At 42.3% G+C, this 19,661-nt stretch overlaps 1 protein-coding gene across 6 annotated transcripts in view; it reads left to right on the forward strand.

The window, feature by feature from the left end:
- The window catches only part of LINGO2 (leucine rich repeat and Ig domain containing 2), a 520,455-nt gene that overhangs the window by 275,516 nt on the left and 225,278 nt on the right, over positions 1-19,661 (forward strand). The gene's annotated exons all lie outside the window — the stretch shown is intronic.

Below are 19,661 nucleotides of genomic sequence, written 5' to 3' on the forward strand. Positions count from 1 at the left end.
TAACTATTTCACCTCCAGCACTCTCATATGTTAACGTCACAGACACATGAGCCATCAACTTCCTGGTTGACAGCTTTTTCTCTTACCCATTATGTTTCACTAGCTCTAGTGACTTGTGTTTATCAACCTTTACGGTGTTATGAAAGCTCTCTTCTCCTTCTCCCAACCACTAGAATAGAATTCTTCCCTTGCAGTTCTCAAAGTAGGCTGCATTAGTGATGAAGTTAAGCAAGGTATGTAATCTTTTGTGAGGATCAAGAGGTTTTTCCCAGCTCCAGAAACTTCAAATTAGAAAACATGTTCCTGTAAACCACTGTGCTAATTAATGAGCGGGGGGGGGGGCACATTATTTAGCAGGTAACCTGAATTTCTGGTCTAAAAAAGAATTTTGCATTGCACGATGCCAGCAGCAGACTTGCAGGTGCATGAGGCAGCTGCAATGTTTCCCCTTCTGTTGTTTTTGCCTCTTAAGTGACTGCTACCTTCAAAAATAGGTCAGAAATCAGACTCATACTCATTTAATAGCTCATACAACATGTTTGTGTTTATTTCTGCTTCCGTATCCTATTCTATGAGTCAGGGCTGCATCATTCCTGGTTTCAGGTTAACGGGGGTGCACATGAGTCCTCACTCTCCCCTCTTTCATGCATCTTTTCATTTTATCTTTAAAATGATCCTATAGCAGCTCATTCCCAACTAGTGTGTCTCAGGGCACAAGCAAAAAATTCCATTAAGTAACGAGGGTCCTTGAATTCAAAGTGCACACCCACAGAGGAAACTGCCTGTTACTTCTCTGTATGAATCACTGTTCTGCCATTTCAACCTTCCGTGAGCAGACAGAAGGTTCCCCACTGCAGCAGTCACCCCTCCGAAACAGGGAGGGTGAAGGAGCTGGGTGACAGGTATGTGATGGATGTGGGACAGAGCAAGCAATTGCAATACAGTGGTACCTCAGGTTGAAAACTTAATTTGTTCTGGAGGTCCGTTCTTAACCTGAAACTGCTCTTAACCTGAGATACCACTTTAGCTAATGGGGCCTCCCACTGCCACAGCGCCGCCGCTGCGCAATTTCTGTTCTCATCCTGAAGCAAAGTTCTTAACCCAAGGTACTATTTCTGGGTTAGCGGAGTTTGTAACCTGAAGCGTCTGTAACCTGAAGCGTCTGTAACCCGAGATACCACTGCACAGTATTCCTGAAGTTGGCTAAGCTCTGCTGTATCTATGTATCAAGTCTACTGTAATCAATCTAGCATATCAGATTCGTTCTGGATGCTTGAGGAAAAGTGAAACAGGGCTGGAATGTCGCCTGCCTGAAAACCTGGAGAGTCAGTGCCAGACCATAGAAAATACTGAGCTTGGTGTTCTAGATGCAGTATAAGGTAGACTCCTATGTTCCTCCTAGAAGTCTGCCTAGAAAGCTGTGTTGTTTCATTTCAGACAATTTGTCCATCTTGCTCATTGTCATCTACAATGACAGCGAGTCTCCAGTGTTTCCCTTAGCATTGCAGTGGCATTCTTTCTGTTTGGGGTCATTCCTGTTTCACTTGTCTTCAAGCATCCAGAACTAATCCGATATGCTACATTGCTACATTGATGAGGGTAGACCTCATATATGGTGCTGCAGTTTATCACCAGAGCTTAGTCAATTCCAGGGATATTGTGATTCGATGCCATTACAGCCCCAGCAGAAGGCAGGAGAAGATGTTGGATTCCAAGGCATGTACACAAATTTCTCCTGCCTTTCATACAGTTGCATCATATGGCACAATTGACTGTTGAGTTAAATTGTGTGTGTGTTACATTTGGTGAAATATCATTTTTATTGGGCAAGGGCAGGGTTGACATTGTCCATTTCTTTTACAAGAAACTATAAGACACCATTGGTGGCATTGATATGGTGTGAGAAACATTCTTTGGCATTCACTTCTGTGTGTAAGCAGCTGAGCCAAGTTGGAAAATCTATCGTTTGATGTTTGTGGTGAAGGAAAGCATTTTGCACAGTTTGAACAGTCTGTGGAGAGGGTGGCCTGGTGAGTAGCTAATTGATTTGAAGACCCACTCCTCCTCCCCAGGACAAAAAAATGTTGGTCCTGCCCTTGAGAGTGTGCATGGAAACAACACATTAAAACCAAAAACCAAAACCAAACCAACCAGAATAGTCTCAGCAGAGTTCTTAAAGTCAATACACCTTTTTCTGTTCAATATGTTTATTTTTCTAACTTGGGAACCCTGGTGAAAACTATAATTTTCATTATGGGGGATGGTTTCAGCTATTACAAATTTGCAATTTGTTTTCTGCCCATAATATTTAGCCTGTAAGTTTTATTCTCTCCCCTAACAAAAAGAAGGGGGGGATGAGAAGTACTGCATTGCAGCCAAACTTAAATAAAGAGACAGTTGGATGCATTTATTTCAGATGATTTTATAATTCACCCCTCCACTGTAGACACCACGCTCAGGGCAGATTTAACAGCGGAACAAGGGATTCTGTTTTAAGTCATGAAATTTGGATTTAAGGACTATAGGAGGTCAAAATAATATTAATAATTAGGAAAATATTATTTATATGCACCACTGGTGCAGGAGATGAGCCGTTACAGATTTAATATAAGCAAAATAAAATAGAAGTAGGTCCCTGCTTACCAAAAGCTTGCAATCTAAATTTTAAAAGTTGAGGAGACAACAAACGACAGGAGGAGGGGGAGACAAGGGTAACAAGGAATGGATGTGAGTAACAGCGTGTGTCATAATTAGGCTCTGGGCACTTCCAGACAGTCACTCTTTTGTGGTGGGATTCAGTCCCATATTGGCAAACTCGGGTTGTACAACCCTGTGAGGTAGATCAGGCTAAGATATAGTGACTGGCCCAAGGTCACCTAGTGAGTTCCATGGCTGAGTGGGGATTCGAACCCTGGTCTCCCAGGTCCCACTCCAACACTCTAACCATTACACCATACTGGCTCTCGCCTTAATGCAATGTTGTCCAACCTCCCCACAAGCAAATCAGGAAGAAGGCTCATTAAAGGTTGTATGATCCTCCCTCAAGCAAATCTGGATGCATTGTTCAATTAAGCAGGTTGTCTGGAAGCATCCCTTGTTTCAGTTGCAAGTGAGAACTAAGAGATATACAAAATAATATATGGATCTTTAGAGCCAGATTATATGAACTGGGATCTCCATTCTCTGTGATGGCAAGCAAACTGACTGCGAGCAGCTGGAAAGAGCAGTCTTCACGACTGCTGTTGTGCCCAAGACAGACCTTCCCTCAGTTTTACATCAGGAGCTAGTAAGAAGAAATGCACTTCCCCTCATTGTTTTTCTCCAGAACACTGGTAGGCAGAAGGTAAGTTGGGATCTACTGGTAGATCTCTTGCAAGAGACTGGGAAAAGTTTCCAACTCCCAGTTGTTCAGTGATGCTAACAACAAAATGGCTTTTTCAACCTAAATTTTGTTGTTTAGTCGTTTAGTCATGTCCGACTCTTTGTGACCCCATGGACCAGAGCACGTCAGGCACTTCTGTCTTCCACTGCCTCCCGCAGTTTGGTCAAACTCATGCTGGTAGCTTTGCGAACCCTATCCAACCATCTCGTCCTCTGTCGTCCCCTTCTCCTTGTGCCCTCCATCTTTCCCAACATCAGGGTCTTTTCCAGGGAGTCTTCTCTTCTCATGAGGTGGCCAAAGTCTTGGAGCCTCAGCTTCAGGATCTGTCCTTCCAGTGAGCACTCAGGGCTGATTTCCTTCAGAATGGATAGGTTTGATCTTCTTGCAGTCCATGGGACTGTCAAGAGTCTCCTCCAGCACCATAATTCAAAAGCATCAATTCTTCGGCGATCAGCCTTCTTTATGGTCCAGCATTCACTTCCATCCATCACTACTGGGAAAACCATAGCTTTTACTATATGGACCTTTGTTGGCAAGCCTAAATTAGGCTTCTAAAATAAATAATGTGCTAAGGTAAGCAGAGGCAGATTGAGAGTGAGATCAATTCTGCTACTATTAATCCTGTATTCAAAGGTACCCTGGTCTCTAATTTTAACTGTATGTCTTTTGTACCTTCCTCTAGTTTTTAGATCTTGGGGTTCTAGCAAAAGACAAAGTAGGCATCTACTAAAGACTGAGAATTTATGTGAACATGCAGAGAAAACATCAGATGTGGTACTCTTGGGGTTTTAGCACTTCAGACTGAAGTGTGGGGCAGGCTCCTATTTGAATAGTCTCACTTTGAAAGCAAAAAAAAACTGACAAGTAGATAGAGACCATATCCAAAGGTCCTAAACTTTCAAATGTATTCCAAATCAGAGATCCACGGCCTATGATTTCCAGTGGTACAGTCCGAGGAAAGCTTGGGGAGTGCAAAAAGAGAGAGTGCATAATTTGCTATTCAGAGCTGTGTCATTAATTTCGCCCTTATTTTTTTTATTCTTTTCAAATATCTCTTCTAAAGAGAAATTGAAGATTCCACATTTAGCTCCCCATTCACCACCATCAAACTTAGAAGGTGAACTCATAAACTGCTAACAAGACAAAGGTTAATGTCAGAAGGGGCAAGACTGCCACTGAGTATAAATGTGTTGCTAGAGAATTTTCTAGGATGGGTCTCTCATATGGCACATGGAAACACTAATTGTGTTACTTAACTAATAGGCCAAGCACTAAAAAATAAATAAAATACTGCTTTATAACTGGTGTCGGAACACAGTTCATTTAACATGTCTTCAAATGACCACTTAAAATACTGCTTTGGTGCATACTTCAGTGCACTCTTGAGCTCTTATCTTTCCTTAGATATGTGGAATAATTATGCTTTACGATAACCTTGGATGCCTGTTGGTATTCACGAAACAACCATCATGCAATAAAGAATTTTATTTGAGACAGTAACAATGATTTATGGCCCATTTCCTTTTTGCTGTCAGTGTTTTTAAGCACTGATTTGAATAAAAAGACACAGGGTGAAACGAGGAAGCTGTAATCAGCAAATACAGTAATTAACTGTGCTGCACTCATTTAGCTTCTAGTGAAAGTACAAAACAAAGGAATAGAAGCAAATAGTTTAGTATTAGTGAAGCATTACTTTTTTAAAAAGAAGAAAATGAATAAATGTAATGTTTCTCATTCAGTTCTCCCAGTTTTGACTTTCCCATCCAATCTATGTCAAATCCATGTCATTTCCCCCCCCTTGCATGAGAAAATAGCATTAACATAGAAACAACATAATTCACTGAACTGAGGTGGTTCGCTTTTGCAGACATTATTGGAGTGATCCAGTCCCCAGAAAGCAGCTCACATACCACTCCAGTCACACAACTCCCTTGGAAGGCTGTGGGCTCTCCTTCTTTGGAGGTTTTTAAGCAGAGGTTGGATGGCCATCTGTCATGGATGCTTTAGCTGAGATCCCTGCATTGTAGGGGGTTGGAGTAGATGACTCCCTAGATCCCTTCCAATTCTACAAATCTAGAAGAGTTTGGATTTGATATCCCGCTTTATCACTACCCGAAGCAGCTAACATTCTCCTTTCCCTTCCTCCCCCACAACAAACACTCTGTGAGGTGAGTGGGGCTGAGAGACTTCTGAGAAGTGTGACAAGCCCAAGGTCACCCAGCAGCTGCATGTGGAGGAGCGGAGACGCGAACCCGGTTCACCAGATTACGAGCCTACTGCTCATAACCACTACACCACAATTCTGTGACTAGCCTACTGCATCAAATGCATTGCCACTGTGACATTATTGTCCAACTCAATTTGCTGGTGCCGTGCCAGAACTTGTAACATTGTCCCAACATTGGCCATTTGATGAAATCCTAAACTTCTAGCTAAAGATAACTTCGCTCCATGTCCCACTTTTGTCTGAGGTTAGTCTGGTGCAGGCATAGGCAAACTTGGCCCTCCCGATGTTTTGGGACTACAACTCCCATCATCCCTAGCTAACACGACCAGTGGTCAGGGATGATGGGAGCTGTAGTCCCTAAACATCTGGAGGGCCGAGTTTGCCTATGCCTGGTCTGGTGGGTTCACAAGTCATTGACTATTCCATAGTGGATAACAGGTCTTGGAACACTTCAGCATTGTTGAGTTCCAACGCCCATCAGATCGTGCCAGCAAGGCCGATGGGAATTGTAGCACAGAAACATCTGAAGCATAGCAATTTCCTAAACCCTTCTTCTCATTCTATCAGGCCTTTTATAATGGCAACCTCTATCCCAAACTGGTGAAACAGGACATGGGATTGCCCTTTAAACTCTGGGTTCTCTGTGTAACATTTCATTCTAAGCCAGTGTTTTTGCTCCACTCGTCAGTGTGGCAAGATACCTCCACTAATATTGACTTGAGCCAGGGTTGTTCCACCTCGCTTTGATGAATCATCCTGTCAAGGGAGGAAGTGGTGCAAATCAGCAGCGCTGTGCAGACAGCAGGCTGGTCTCAGATCTGTCATTTTAGTACCCTAATAAAAGAACCAGCTGAGCAGCTGCAAGTGTCACTTTCTGAATGAAGGTGAACAGTACAAATAGATAGTGCAGGAGATTCAAAATATTTGTGGATGGGTATAAAGGAGATGAATCTACTTGAGGGCATTAATGTCCTGATTAATTAATTAATTAGTGGACAGTGGGAGACAGAGAGATGAAGCAAGATAAGAATATGGAAGGACAAAGCAAGATTTAGTAAATCTCTGCGTAGCTATTCTTCTGGGCAATGGCTCAGGGAAGATTTCAGTGCTATGTATGCCCATATTCACTTTGGGTGGGCAAAATGTTTAGACACACTTGCATAACTAAATGGTCCTAAATTCTGTGAGGATTAAGGGTCTTGCAGTTCAAGCATGCACTGGGATGGAGAATGTTCTCCCATCATCTCTGACCATTGCTGGCTGGGGCTGATGAGAGCCACAGGTTCCCCCTATACATCATGGACTTAAAACCTCCTTTTTAAGAATGCCAGTTTGGAAATAGAGTGATTCTGAAGATCCTGGTGGGTTGAATAATGTGGTAAAAATACATGGTTTGGGTAGGTGGGAGAGACAGTTGGCCTTCACTTAATTTTCCTGAGTGCCTTCAAAACTCAGATATGTTTTGTGATGGGTATTTGACAGTATATTAAGGTTGAAGAATGAATTTCACATAAACCATTGAGCAAACCTCCTTCTTTAAATAGTTTCAGTTACCACACAGAACTTAGTGGCAGTTAGGAGAGCATACTGCACTATTCCAGCCAGTGTTAAGCACTTTCAAGGCTGCAATCTGTACAAACCTACCTGAAAGTTAAGTCCTAAAATTAAGTTCATGTAGGCTTACTTCTAAGTTCACCAGCATGGGAATTCTGCTGTAAATCCCATTGACTCCAGTAGGAGGGAGAAAGGCATATGTCATAATCTAATGATTTTCTCAGCTATGCAATTCAATTTATGCTTTTGATCCCCCGTTACCTTCTGCGCTGCCTTTTTCTTAGTTCCACCTATGTTTTCTGTTCCATTTTCCTTTTAAGATCAATGAGAACTTATTTTGGCATTCACTTCATAGTAAATTCTTTTCAAGTTGAGAAACCTTTGTGCCTATCATGTCTAAATTCAGCACTTCTAAAGAGGCGGTTTTGCTATCTAAAATGTTGCACATCTCTTCAATATTTTTATTTGCATTTTTTATTTTTGGAATGTAGCACTGAAGCGAGAGTCATCTATTCATTGTGGGACTGTTTCCTTATGTTCTTCTCAGTATGGTGACGGAAGCTGATAGGTTTTGACCAAAGGAAGAAGCAACCGTGAAATCTGAAAACTATTTAGGCAATGTCAAAGCCAACTGTGTCTGATACAGGCTGCCTTGGTTATGGTTTCACCTTTTGTTGTTGCTGCTGCTGCGTTAGGGACTGTCGTGACAAATATTAGGGGTGTATGTTGGCCCTCTAAGTATCCTAAATAACAAGGGGGACGTGGGTTAGTTTTTTATGTTACCGAGCTGGCTTGCACCTTTAACAAAATGTGTTGAAGTGGATCAGGGAAAACCTAACCTTTCAAGAAGCTCTGTTGCCCTGGGCTTTCCATAATGTTAAAAGCATAGCTGAACCCTTTCCTTTCTGTGAAATGAAGCCAAGCTGACTAGGGAAACGCCCAAAGCTCAAGAGGGAAAGAGGTGGAGAGGAGAAGGGAGGGGGGAATCTTTCATTTTGACAACCAGGTCTAACATTTAATCACACTGAATTATTTTCACAGTGTGCTCCAAACACAGTAATGTCAGAAGCAGCTGTGTGAGTTGGCTACCTCACTGCTCACCCCCTAACTCTAGATCATTTATGAGTAAGTTGAGAAGCACAGATTCCAATACCCATCCTCATCTGGTGGAATTTTATTTCCTATGTTTCAGACTCAGGTGCTCAGCATCCACCATCCATGCCAGCTTGGGAAACAGAGATGTCTTGCGTGCCAAGGCACCCGAGCCACAAAGTTCCCAGGAGAACAATAAAACACAGAGACACAAAGTATTTTGGCCTGTGGATTCAAATAGGCCGCAACTTTATTGGGTACAGATGTGAGCAGTTTGGCTTTGGCATTGGGGTGAAGCCAGGCTATATCTTGACTCCTGCCCATCTGCAGGGAGTCCACTTAAGGGTAAACCACTGACTTACATCAAATAGGGGCACCCCGAGGGGTCCCCATAGGGGCTGTGACATGGCCCTAGCCCACATCCAGGCTTTGGACAGGATTCATACCCCGGATCCCTTACTGAGGAGGGGCAGGCAAAGGCTACAGCCTCCCTTCCATCCAAACAAAGGCTTACCCAATGCCTAACCTCACAAAAGTTGTGACAATTGTTTCTAGGTAGGCGAAAACCAAATGGCCTGTGCCAATTTGCCAACTGAAAAAATACCTACCTAGTCCCAACAATATGGCAACTGACAATGGTGCATAGCAAGGTCATATCTGAGCAAATCATGAAAAGAGGGTGGGTTGGGTGATCTGGCGCTGGGACAAGAAAGAGGGGGCCGGCCAGCTGTGCTGCAGTTAAATCGCCTGTAGCCACACCCATACTGAGAGCTGATTGGCTGGGACCATCCCACAGGGGCAGGACCCCAGCAATAATGATGCGGCCGGCATGACACGGGAGAGGCGGTGACCCTCCACCCCTAGGCCGGTATACTGTTGTGATCCGGCTTCCCAGCCGCAATGCCACCCACCAAGAAAAGGTGAGTGGACTTAGTCTATAATGCTGTGTCTTCAGTTCTTTCCCTCATTATTTATTGCTTGGTTGATTGGCATCCATCTGTCTGGGGAGAGAATGGAGGAGTGTACTTTTGGGAGGTGAAGTCAGACTGTTGGAAACTTGTGACTGTAGTTCAGGCATCCCCAAACTCGGCCCTCCAGATGTTTGGGGACTACAACTCCCATCATCCCTAGCTAACAGGGCCAGTGGTCAGGGATGATGGGAATTGTAGTCCCAAAACATCTGGAGGGCCGAGTTTGGGGATGCCTGATGTAGAAACTGATATGGGAGAGACATGGTTTGTTGCAGCTGAGGCAGGTGATGGCATCCAGTTGTGCTGCTGCAGATGCACCATGACGTTTCTTCTTCTCTGTGTTCCCCCCAGCAGCCATTCCTCCTCTGGTGACTGTTATGGATGCTCCGTCATTTACATTGGTCCATTGGGAGAACCATTTATTCCTCCTCTCTGTTTCCTGTTTCTTTAAGCAGCTAACAATCCACAAGAACAACCTCTCGTCTAATTCATGACTTCCTCTGATGTCTTAGGTGAGACACTTTGTCAAAAGCTTTTTGAAAGTCTAAGCGCACAGTGTTGTTCAGAGTGTTTGCTGACACTCTCAAAAAACTCTAAGAAGTTAGGAAACTTAGCTTAAAGATGGCAATCTGCTTCAGCTTCAGCAGGAGGTGTTATTCTATATGTCTTGTAATTTTATCTTTAACAGTGCTTTTGATAAGTCCCTGCATGCATGGAGCTCAAAGTACACCCCAGAGCTCGTACACTATGGCTACTCATTGAAAACAGGACCCACTGATTTCAGGGAAACTTACCCCCATGTAATTTTTTTAGGGTCACGGCATAAATCAGCTCAAGTTCCAAAATCTACTGAACTGGACCGTGGAATTGAGCTGCCCATGTTTTTACACTCTAGAAACATTTGACGTATATGGTTTGGAGTATGCCGTGAACCATGACTGAAGGTGTTCACAGCACTTCATTTATCTGTCAGCTCATAAAGTTTCTCTATAGAACACTTCTACCTACAAGGGAACATGAAAAGAAATTTAGGGGAGGGCGAAATTGGTAATTATAGCTTCCTTTGTAATTTGTCTTGTAAAGTATTTTCATTGAAATGCACTTTTGCTAATTCTTTTCAAAGGGAATGCTTAGCTGTGTTATGTTAGTAATCAAACTTTATGCCTCTAGCAACCTCTTCCTGCCAGAAAGGGAGGGAAAATATTAGAACTGGTGCAAAAGAGGATGGGGAGCCTTCAGTGTGAAGTGTGTACACAGTGCTTTTCCTTTGTATTTTGTGTGACGAAACCTGGGGGAAAAATCGTCCAAAAATCTGAAGCGTAAATTAGCTGTTTCCCAGTGGCAAGAAGACAATATTGAAAGCTGTTGCTGTCAATGCCAGATATTTAAATGAACTATATAATTTATCAAGGGTTCATTAGCCTGTACAGCAAATTCATTGATGTGTGTACAAGAGCTTACCATTGACTAAATTGGACCTCTTGTTCATTGATTTGTGAATTAGCAATGGAGTTGTCAGATGTGGTTTCACAGAATTGCATATTTGGCACTGATGTTCATCAGTGTTTCCTGTAATTTTGATTGTCAAGGCCAGGGCTGGTGTCAGGGGTCTATGCTTATTGGTCGCACCCTGGCAGGCAACCACGACTTAACCCCAGAGCCTTCTAGCCTCTCCAAGTTGCGCCAGGACTGGGCCACAAGCAGCAGGCTGGAGTAGCTCAAAAGGCCAACGTCTAGACCAGGGTTTTCCAAACCTGGGTCTCCAGCTGTTTTTAGACTGCCATTCCCATCATCCCTGACCACTGGTCCTGCTAGCTAGGGATGATGGGAGTTGTAGTCCAAAAACAGCTGGAGACCCGAATTTGGGAAACCCTGGTCTAGACAAAAGAGCCACCCAGGTCAGAAGGTGCTGGAGGAGAGACATTTATAACTATTACCTGTTTATTTCATTTATATCCCACCTTTTCCACAAAAGATCTAAATATGGCACACATCGTTCTACCCCACCCCATTTTATTCTCACATCAGCCTTGTAAAGTAGGTTGTTGTTGTTCAGTCATTTAGTTATGTCCTACTTTTCGTGACCTCATGGACCAGAGCACGCCAGGCACTCCTGCCTTCAATTGCCTCCCACAGTTTGGTCAGACTCATGTTCGTAGCTTCGAGAACACTGTCCAACCATCTCGTCCTCTGTCGTCCCCTAAAGTAGGTTAGGCTGAGAGATTGTGATTGGCCCATGATCACCCAATGAGCTTCATGTCTGAGTAGGGATTTGAACCCTGGTCTCCTAGGTCTTGCACCACAGTGGCTCAACTACTGGAATCCCCCACTTCCTGTAAGATGGCATCCCATTATTTTCAGGAGGAAGCAAAATTATTTCAAGTTTTAGGGTAGAGGCTTACCATGTTGCAAGAGCAGCTTTCCTTGTGTGTTCTTTATGGATGGCCACCATGCTCTCTTTCAGATGATGCTGAACAACTCCCCAACAGCCCGAGCCAGCATGGCCTATGATCAGAGATGATAGGAATTATAGTTCAAAAACACCTGGAGAGCATCACATTGACTACCTGTACACGATGCAAACAATCACCCACAATATCTGCTTTGGTGCTGTTCTTATGATGTAACGTCTGGAGTGATGTAGTGCCATGATGGCTTGTGATCTTGAAGTGCTAAAGAAAACTATGTGCAGACACAAACATGAATAAAAAGTTCCTTATGGCTTATATAATGAAATGGACCTGAAATTGCAAAGGATTCCATCAAAAATGCAATAAAATGGTTTCATTTCATATCTAAATTATGGGTTTGTTGTTTTCCAAAATGAATGTAGCCATTTTACTGTGCTGCTGCAAAGGAAGCCAAAAGATGTTCAGCTATGACATCAAAAGAATGTGTGTGTGTTGAAATAAATTGGGTTTGGGTGTATGAAACTCAACCCGTGTGTGTCACCAGTCCCAATTTTGGCTCACTTCCAGGGTCATGTCTCAGCATAAGTGGCTTATGGATTGTGGAATGCCTGTTCTCCTTGCTCCAAACACATTTGCTGGTTATTCCTGGTTCACTCTGCTATGATGATGAATTTCTCACACCTATTTTCAGCGGAAGGATGCTATAAAACAGCATTGTGATTCTTGCAAGATACCATGAAGATGCTGGATTAACTGGTGTTGGGTACATGAAAAATGCTTCAGATACCTGTGAAACCGTTTCCTCTTGAAACACAGCTATCTCCAAGAAGCAGAACGCAGAGCAAATAAATGGATTTGCCATTGCGTGCTTTTTCACATTTCCTTTACTCTGAATGTTTTTTCAGGTGTTTTGTCAGAAACACAGTGGTGCAGAGAAAATAAAATGCATATCTGTTGTGCCAAAAGGCAGCAAAAACTGCCCAGTAATAAATTTATATAATCAGCTTTACAGAGCCCAAAACAAATAGTATTAAAATAAATTAGAATATTCAGAGGGAATAATTTACTATCCTATTATGTCGCAGGAAGCATTGGTTTGCTCCTGGAACTAATCTGTTGAGATGTATACAGCATTTGCATTGTGTTTTTTAAATGTACAAGTGCTATGATCAGACATCCCCAGTGAATATACACAAAGAGTTATACATATAGGAGGAACTAGGAGTGGACAAATATATCGATTTCAGTTTCTCATTTTCCCAAAGCTCACCCCATTTCCACATTAGTTGGTAATTTGTTTCTTTTTTAAAAAAAAGTTTGCATAAAAAAGTATTCATTTTTGTGAACATTATTCCAAATACACATTTTTTGTATGAAAAGCCTGGTATATGCAAAAAAAAAATTTGCAAAGTTTTCTCTAATATAATGTAGCTTTTCTGCTATTTTCACTAATACATGGGTTTGGTGCATACTTTCTGGTTGGAAAAGTGCACCAGAAAATTCAGAGTAGTGCAAATTTCAAAGGACAGGTGTGTTTTGGTTCAGTTTTTTGGTTTTGGGAGATGTGAATAAGGTGTAAATCAATTTAATATTTCCCCCACCCCGACCTGTAAGTTAAGGAGTGTGTGGAAAAGCGAATACTGTACCTTGTCCTCTCCTGGCATGGATTTCTCTGGATGGCACTAGCTTTCTGGAAAAAAATGAGTTCTTAAGCATTGCTCACATAACAGTCCTACCAGCTCCCCTTCTTCACAGCCCTGAGATGAAAATCAAGCTGCCCAGCTTTGTCATTTTAGCTGCATTAAATTTTCTCGCTATGAATGTGATCCACAAATATGGTTTTGCATTAGTGAAACTGATTAATCAGCAGCGTGTTTCGTTTATATAATAAATGCTGGGCTGCACTTGGGAAGCTGAAGTTAGCTGGGTTCCTTTTATGAAACCAAATTAATCTGAATTAAATATAAGCACCAGAAGTCTTGCAACTGAAAAGTTCTATTAATGTATTTTAAATGTATTTCATAACAGCATTTTTTCTATTATGCACCTATAATTAATGTGACTATAAATGTGTTGAAAATGAGACAGATGAAAGTTCTGAAAGCATTCAAGCTGCCCTTTAGTGGAATCACATTAACATACGTGAATGCTTTTATTGTTTGTACATTTAAACTGGTTATCAAATCAATCAGAGTTTGACTCTGCGCTGGAGAAAAATTACAGTTAACCATTCTTTGGCAATAAAAAACTTGGATTTAATTTCTCCCCGTAAACTGTAAGCACGCACACCTGCCCCACTCTTTCCTTGTTTTTATAGGTGAAAAATAAGGTTATGTAGAATTAATATTGTGTTAACTTATTGGTATTAGTTTGGGGCCAAAGGCACATTTCTTAAATTTTGACAAGAAACTTACTTGTGAAATCACATTAAGTGCATATTTAGAAAATTGCAAAAAACAAACAATGAGCCAATGAATACAGCAAAATGTGAGGGAACAGAACCAAGTGTAAGTTGCATTTCTCTATATGAAGAGGGGACAAGGAGACACCACCTTTATCTGCTGTGCATGTTGCAGAACTAGCAAGGAGAGAAGAGAAGAATTCCCATTTGCCTCTTTTTGCATCATTTGGCTGTAAGAGCAATTCAGCAGTAGAACGTGCTGCCTGAGGGGGGCAGGGGGTGGAATCACTTTCCTTGGAAGTTTCCAATGACAACCTATGAATTTTCGGGGTAGGGGTTGTTACGGGATGTTTGCCATTTGCTTGTCAGGTTTGAAGGGAGGCAAGTAATGGGGGCAAATACGCTCAGACTGTGTCTCAAGTAACAGAGCAATTAAGACACCTTTACCGCTGTGCTGGGGGAGAGGGGGTTGAGTGAAGTGGATGTGTCCCTCCACTGAGCTCTGCCCAGATTTCCTGGCCTCTTCAGGTAGGGAAACGCCACGATCCTCCTGTGAAAACGGGAGATGGGTGGAAGCTGCCAATGGTAGCAGTTCTCATTACTTCACTTTTCACTTCTAAAGCGCCAGAGGCTCCCTGGCCTGCTACAGGCAGAAAGCACATATTATTTTGCCACTCTCCAGGTGTTGTCCTCTTACAAGAAGAAGAGTTTGGATTTGATATCCCACTTTATCACTACGCTAAGGAGTCTCAAAGCGGCTAACAATCTCCTTTCCCTTCCTCCCCCACAACAAACACTGTGTGAGGTGAGTGAGGCTGAGAGACCTCAGAGAAGTGTGACTAGCCCAAAGTCACACAGCAGCTGCAAGTGGAGGAGCAGGGAATCAAACCCGGTTCACCAGATTACGAGTCCATTGCTCTTAACCACTACACCACAAGGGATTGGAGTGGTGGAAAGCGTTCTCAATTGAACTGCGGGTCATTTCAAAGTTGCCCGGCCCTCCACTTCTCTCTCCATCCAAACCTTCTCCCTGATAAACAATCGTGACGCTGTCCTCAAACTGGTGTTTGAGGTGCTGTTGTAGCATTCTGAAAACCGCGCACCTGGTTTTTTTTCCGTTTGTACTGGGGATTATCTATTGATTGAAAGCCATTTTGTGCGGTTGCATTCAGCTCTCTTCCCAGCCCTCTTGTTTTCTTATACCTTGGTTTTTGAACAGCTTAGTTCTCCAACATTTCGGCTCCCGAACGCCGCAAACTCGGAAGTGACTGTTCCGGTTTGTGAACTATTTTTGGAAGCTGAACATCCGATGGGGCTTCTGTGGCTTCCAATTGACTGCAGGAGCTTCCTGCAGCCAATCAGAAGCTGTGCTTTGGTTTCCAAACATTTTGGAAGTTGAACAGACTTCCGTTCGACTTCCAAGGTACGACTGTGCTATAGTCAAACTGCTCTTAAACAGATATTTGTTTGGGAGTAGCATTTGATGTTAAAGACTCTGGAACCAATCTTTTCACTATTTTTTTTTTTTTATGGTTTAGAGTTACCATTAAAAATGTCAGCCATTAAAGGCAGTAATGAAAATAGATGAAAACTGAATTCTGAAGAGAGAGAAGTAAGCATGTATGTATAGTTCACGCTTGTTTTATTCTTTCTTTCCAGATTGCTTTTGGTATTTTAGATTACACCGGAGGCAGCAGTCTTGATTGGTTTATGGAGATGAAGTAATAGAGAATAGGATTATATGGTTCATCTGGGTTTAGCTGTGCTATTTGTGGCAAGGCATTACTTTTAGTTCAACCTGTTTGAACATGAAGGCTGCGGTCCTACATCCACAAACCTGGGAATGAGCCACATTCAAGTAAAGGGGGCTTACTTCTCAGTAGATATATTTATAGGATTTCACCGTAAGTAACTATATCACACATCAGAAATGCATTATTATTAGGAGTGAGCGTTGGCTCTGTGTACCTCCCAAGTTACAAGATGCATAGAAGTGATCCAGGGCAGGCTTTCACATCCTTAAGTGGGTTTGAGTCATTAGCAAAGTGTGTTAAGTCAGATCTGGCACTCTCTAAAATCCCATGTTTCTCTGTAACCTAGGTGTCCCCCCCCCCTGGCAATGTTGTGTTGTTGTTTATCTATTTATTATGAAGTCAGTTTGCATTTCTTAGAACAGAAAGTATTGATCTGATGTGCAGAGATCTTTCCTGTTCTGATTAATTCAGGAGGGTTCTGGAAGGTTTCTTTCTACGTGAAAGAAACAGGCAGAAGGTTTCTGTTGTTTGGGTTATTCCTTCTGGGAAGCTGAGTACAGCTGGTTTAAAATGGTTCTGTTATCTTTCTGTCAAGGTCGTGCTGACTATCATAGTAGGGACAGAAGGAGCCTGGGCTTTCACTCACTTTCTCTTTCTGCCTCTTTGTTCTGGTGTGGTGTTCTGTATGCTTAGTGCTAAGTTTAGTCTTAATAGAAGTATTGTAAGTTTTATTGTAAGTGCTGCAACTGGATTTCTTACAGACAGTGCCCATCCTAAATGTCTTGGATTGGTGACCATTATGCTCATTTGCCTTCAGTAGCAGTAAGGCTGCTCTGTTGGATGAAGTACAATTGTCTCTGGTCTATTTTTGGGAACCCTGCAATGTGTTTAAGTTTTTTACTCCTCCGGACAACAATTAGCAAGGTGTGTTAAGTCAGATCTGGCTCTCTAAAATCCCATGTTTCTCTGTAACCTAGGTGCACCACACCACCCCCAATGTTGTGTTGTTGCTTATCTATTTATTATGAAGTCAAGCTGACAAGGCAAACACCAATGGGGTGGGCCTGGAGAGATCTTTTTTTGTCTGGCTGACAGTTCTATGACTGAATCACAAAGAATGATTTTCCGAGAGCACTCCAATCACAATGATTTGAGGAAGGGTCATTGAAGTTTTTAAAAAAGAAAATCAGCTGGGTCTATTTTTCCCCACCATGCAAGTTGCCCCCTATGCAAGTTGATGGAGAGGTCTGAAAAGGACCTGTATCCTCAAAAAAAATGGGGTTCTCAACCCCAAACCAATAACCCTTGGAGTAGCAATGATATTGGTGGGAAGTGACATCCCCCCTGTCAGTTGTTTGGGGGGGGGAAGGAAAAAAGGTTCTCACCTCCTTTGCTTCCTTTGCCTGGCCCTCGGACCCTAGTCAGCACAAAGAGTCCTTGAGAAAGAGTGCTTTGCAGAATGCTGTTTTTATTCTAAAAAATGATCATCTTGTCCAATTACGACCAACAGCTTTTATATACAGTGGTACCTCGGGTTAAGAATTTAATTTGTTCTGGAGATCCGTTCTTAACCTAAAACTGTTCTTAACCTGAGGTACCACTTTAGCTAATGGGGCCTCCTGCTGCCACCGCACCGCTGCTGCGCAATTTCTGTTCTCATCCTGAAGCAAAGTTCTTAACCCAAGGTACTATTTCTGGGTTAGCGGAGTCTGTAACCTGAAGCGTCTGTAACCCGAGGTACCACTGTACATCAAACACAACCAGCTTTCTACCATCCGACCAACCCAACACTCACACAATCAATGACCACTCTATATATACAGGCATATGTAGGTGAAAGGTTGCATGAATCATTCAGGTTTTGCCGATTCATTGTAGGCCACTGACTCATGCTGACTCAGTTCCTTTTGTATTAAAGAAACAGCGGCTAATTTTTAAGCTGTGACACACACACATACACACACCGGTCTTTTCTGGTGATCTATGCTCTTTTTTTCCATGCCCACCTCTTCCTCAAATCAATGGAGATATCTCTCTCCCAGGGAGAAAAAGTTGCACCTATGTCAATTGTGGTGAGGGACAATTACCCTCGAAGGGGCAGGGTGACATTTTCCCCATCCTCATCATTCCTGGGTTCCCATGCTGTTTTTTCCCTCCAATACTCTGCCGCTTATGATTCCTGTTATACCCACCCCAAAATATGTCCTTTTTGGGGAAACATTGCAGTTGTCATTCTGATTTTTTTCAGGCTTTGTCCCTTCAGAAGGAGTGGCCACGTCAAAAAAAACCTGCATTGAAGTCTGGAAGAAAATAGGAGAGACTTTAAAAAGATTTTTTTAAAAAATCAGATTTTAATGATACCCTGTAGGAAAACCCCGAGATGTATGACTGCAAATTTCAGAACTTCTGTGAAAAGGAAAACAAAAAAGTATATATAGCTGTTTTTAGATTCTCTGTTGTGGCAAATGGGGGGGGGGACCAGACCATCATTTTTAACAGATCTAATTTGGTCCCAAACAATTAGATAAATTAGGAAAGACACAGTGGTTCCAAAACAGATGACGCTGCATCCCAAAGCTACTGTTACAAGTCAAATAATATAGCCTTTGCAGATTTCCTCAGTTTTTGGTTTTTGTGTGTGAAAGCTTTGCAAAAATAAGTTATTGCTAGATGTTTCAAATTCTGCTTTTACCTTCTTGTACAGCCTCGATTCTAATGATCCATGTCTCAGCTGAGGTATATAAAGATAGCACCCCCTGGGCAAATTGGACACATTCTCTTTAAGACTTCTCTGTGTTTCCTGGGTCCATGAAAAATCTTCCACTGGGATATTGATTTGACAACTAAATTGGAAGGGGGAAAGGACAGAATAAATGTGTTCCAAAATACATTGGGGGAGTGTATTTGTTTCATAGGAAGTAAAAAATTGAGATGGATGGAATTTATTCTGCTCCTTTTGTATTTGTTATGAAATATAATGCTATCAGCAACCAATAGGTCAGAATGTGGTCCATTTTCATTACCCAGTTGTACATATTCATCACTTGTTTGTGATTGAGGAGAGTTACTTATGAGAAGGCTTCTCTTCTCAGGATGGCTGCCATCTTCTTTTCCCAGAATGCCCCTATAATGTTCTTCTGCTACACTTGTCAGTGTTTTGAACAAGAAAAGGTTCTGACCTCCTTTTTACTCCTTTGACTAGTCCTCAGACCTTAGTTGGCACAAAAGAGTCTTTGAGAAAGAGTATTCTTATTCTTTTATTCTTAAAAAGTCGTCTTCTCCAACCACGACCGACAACCTTTTTACACACACCAAACACAACCAGCTTTCTTCCATCCAACCAACCCACACCAAACGCAACCATTGACCACTCTATATATAGAGGTACAATTTGGTGAAAGGTTGCATAAGTCATTGTAGGCCGCTGATTCATGCTGACTTAGTTCTTTTAGCATTAAAGAAACAGCAGCCAGTTTTTAGCCGTGACAACACTCTAGGGGGGGAAATGGCAGCCGGCAGTAGCTGTTTATCTCTCTCACACTTGCACCTGCAAATAATGTCATGGAATGATGTGATATCTGGGCACTCTGGGAGATGAAAATGGAAGGTGAGAGGACCACTGCTGCTGTGATCACAAAAGGAGGTGGCAAAAACAAACGAAGGGGAGGATGAATGTCATGGGGGGGGGGATGAAATGAATGTGATTCTAGTGAATGGAAAACAAAAGATGAGATCTTTAAAAATAAAAACAAGTGGCATAGTGACTTTAAAAATAAAATAAAATTGCACACCCCTAATGAAGATCCATTTAAATCTGTATTTGCCTTCTCAAATCCAGAACCAATGCAGTCTGTTTTGGTTGTTACATA

Source organism: Podarcis filfolensis (assembly GCF_964270895.1).
Source record: "Podarcis filfolensis genome assembly, chromosome: 17".
Taxonomy (NCBI): Eukaryota; Metazoa; Chordata; class Lepidosauria; order Squamata; family Lacertidae; genus Podarcis; species Podarcis filfolensis.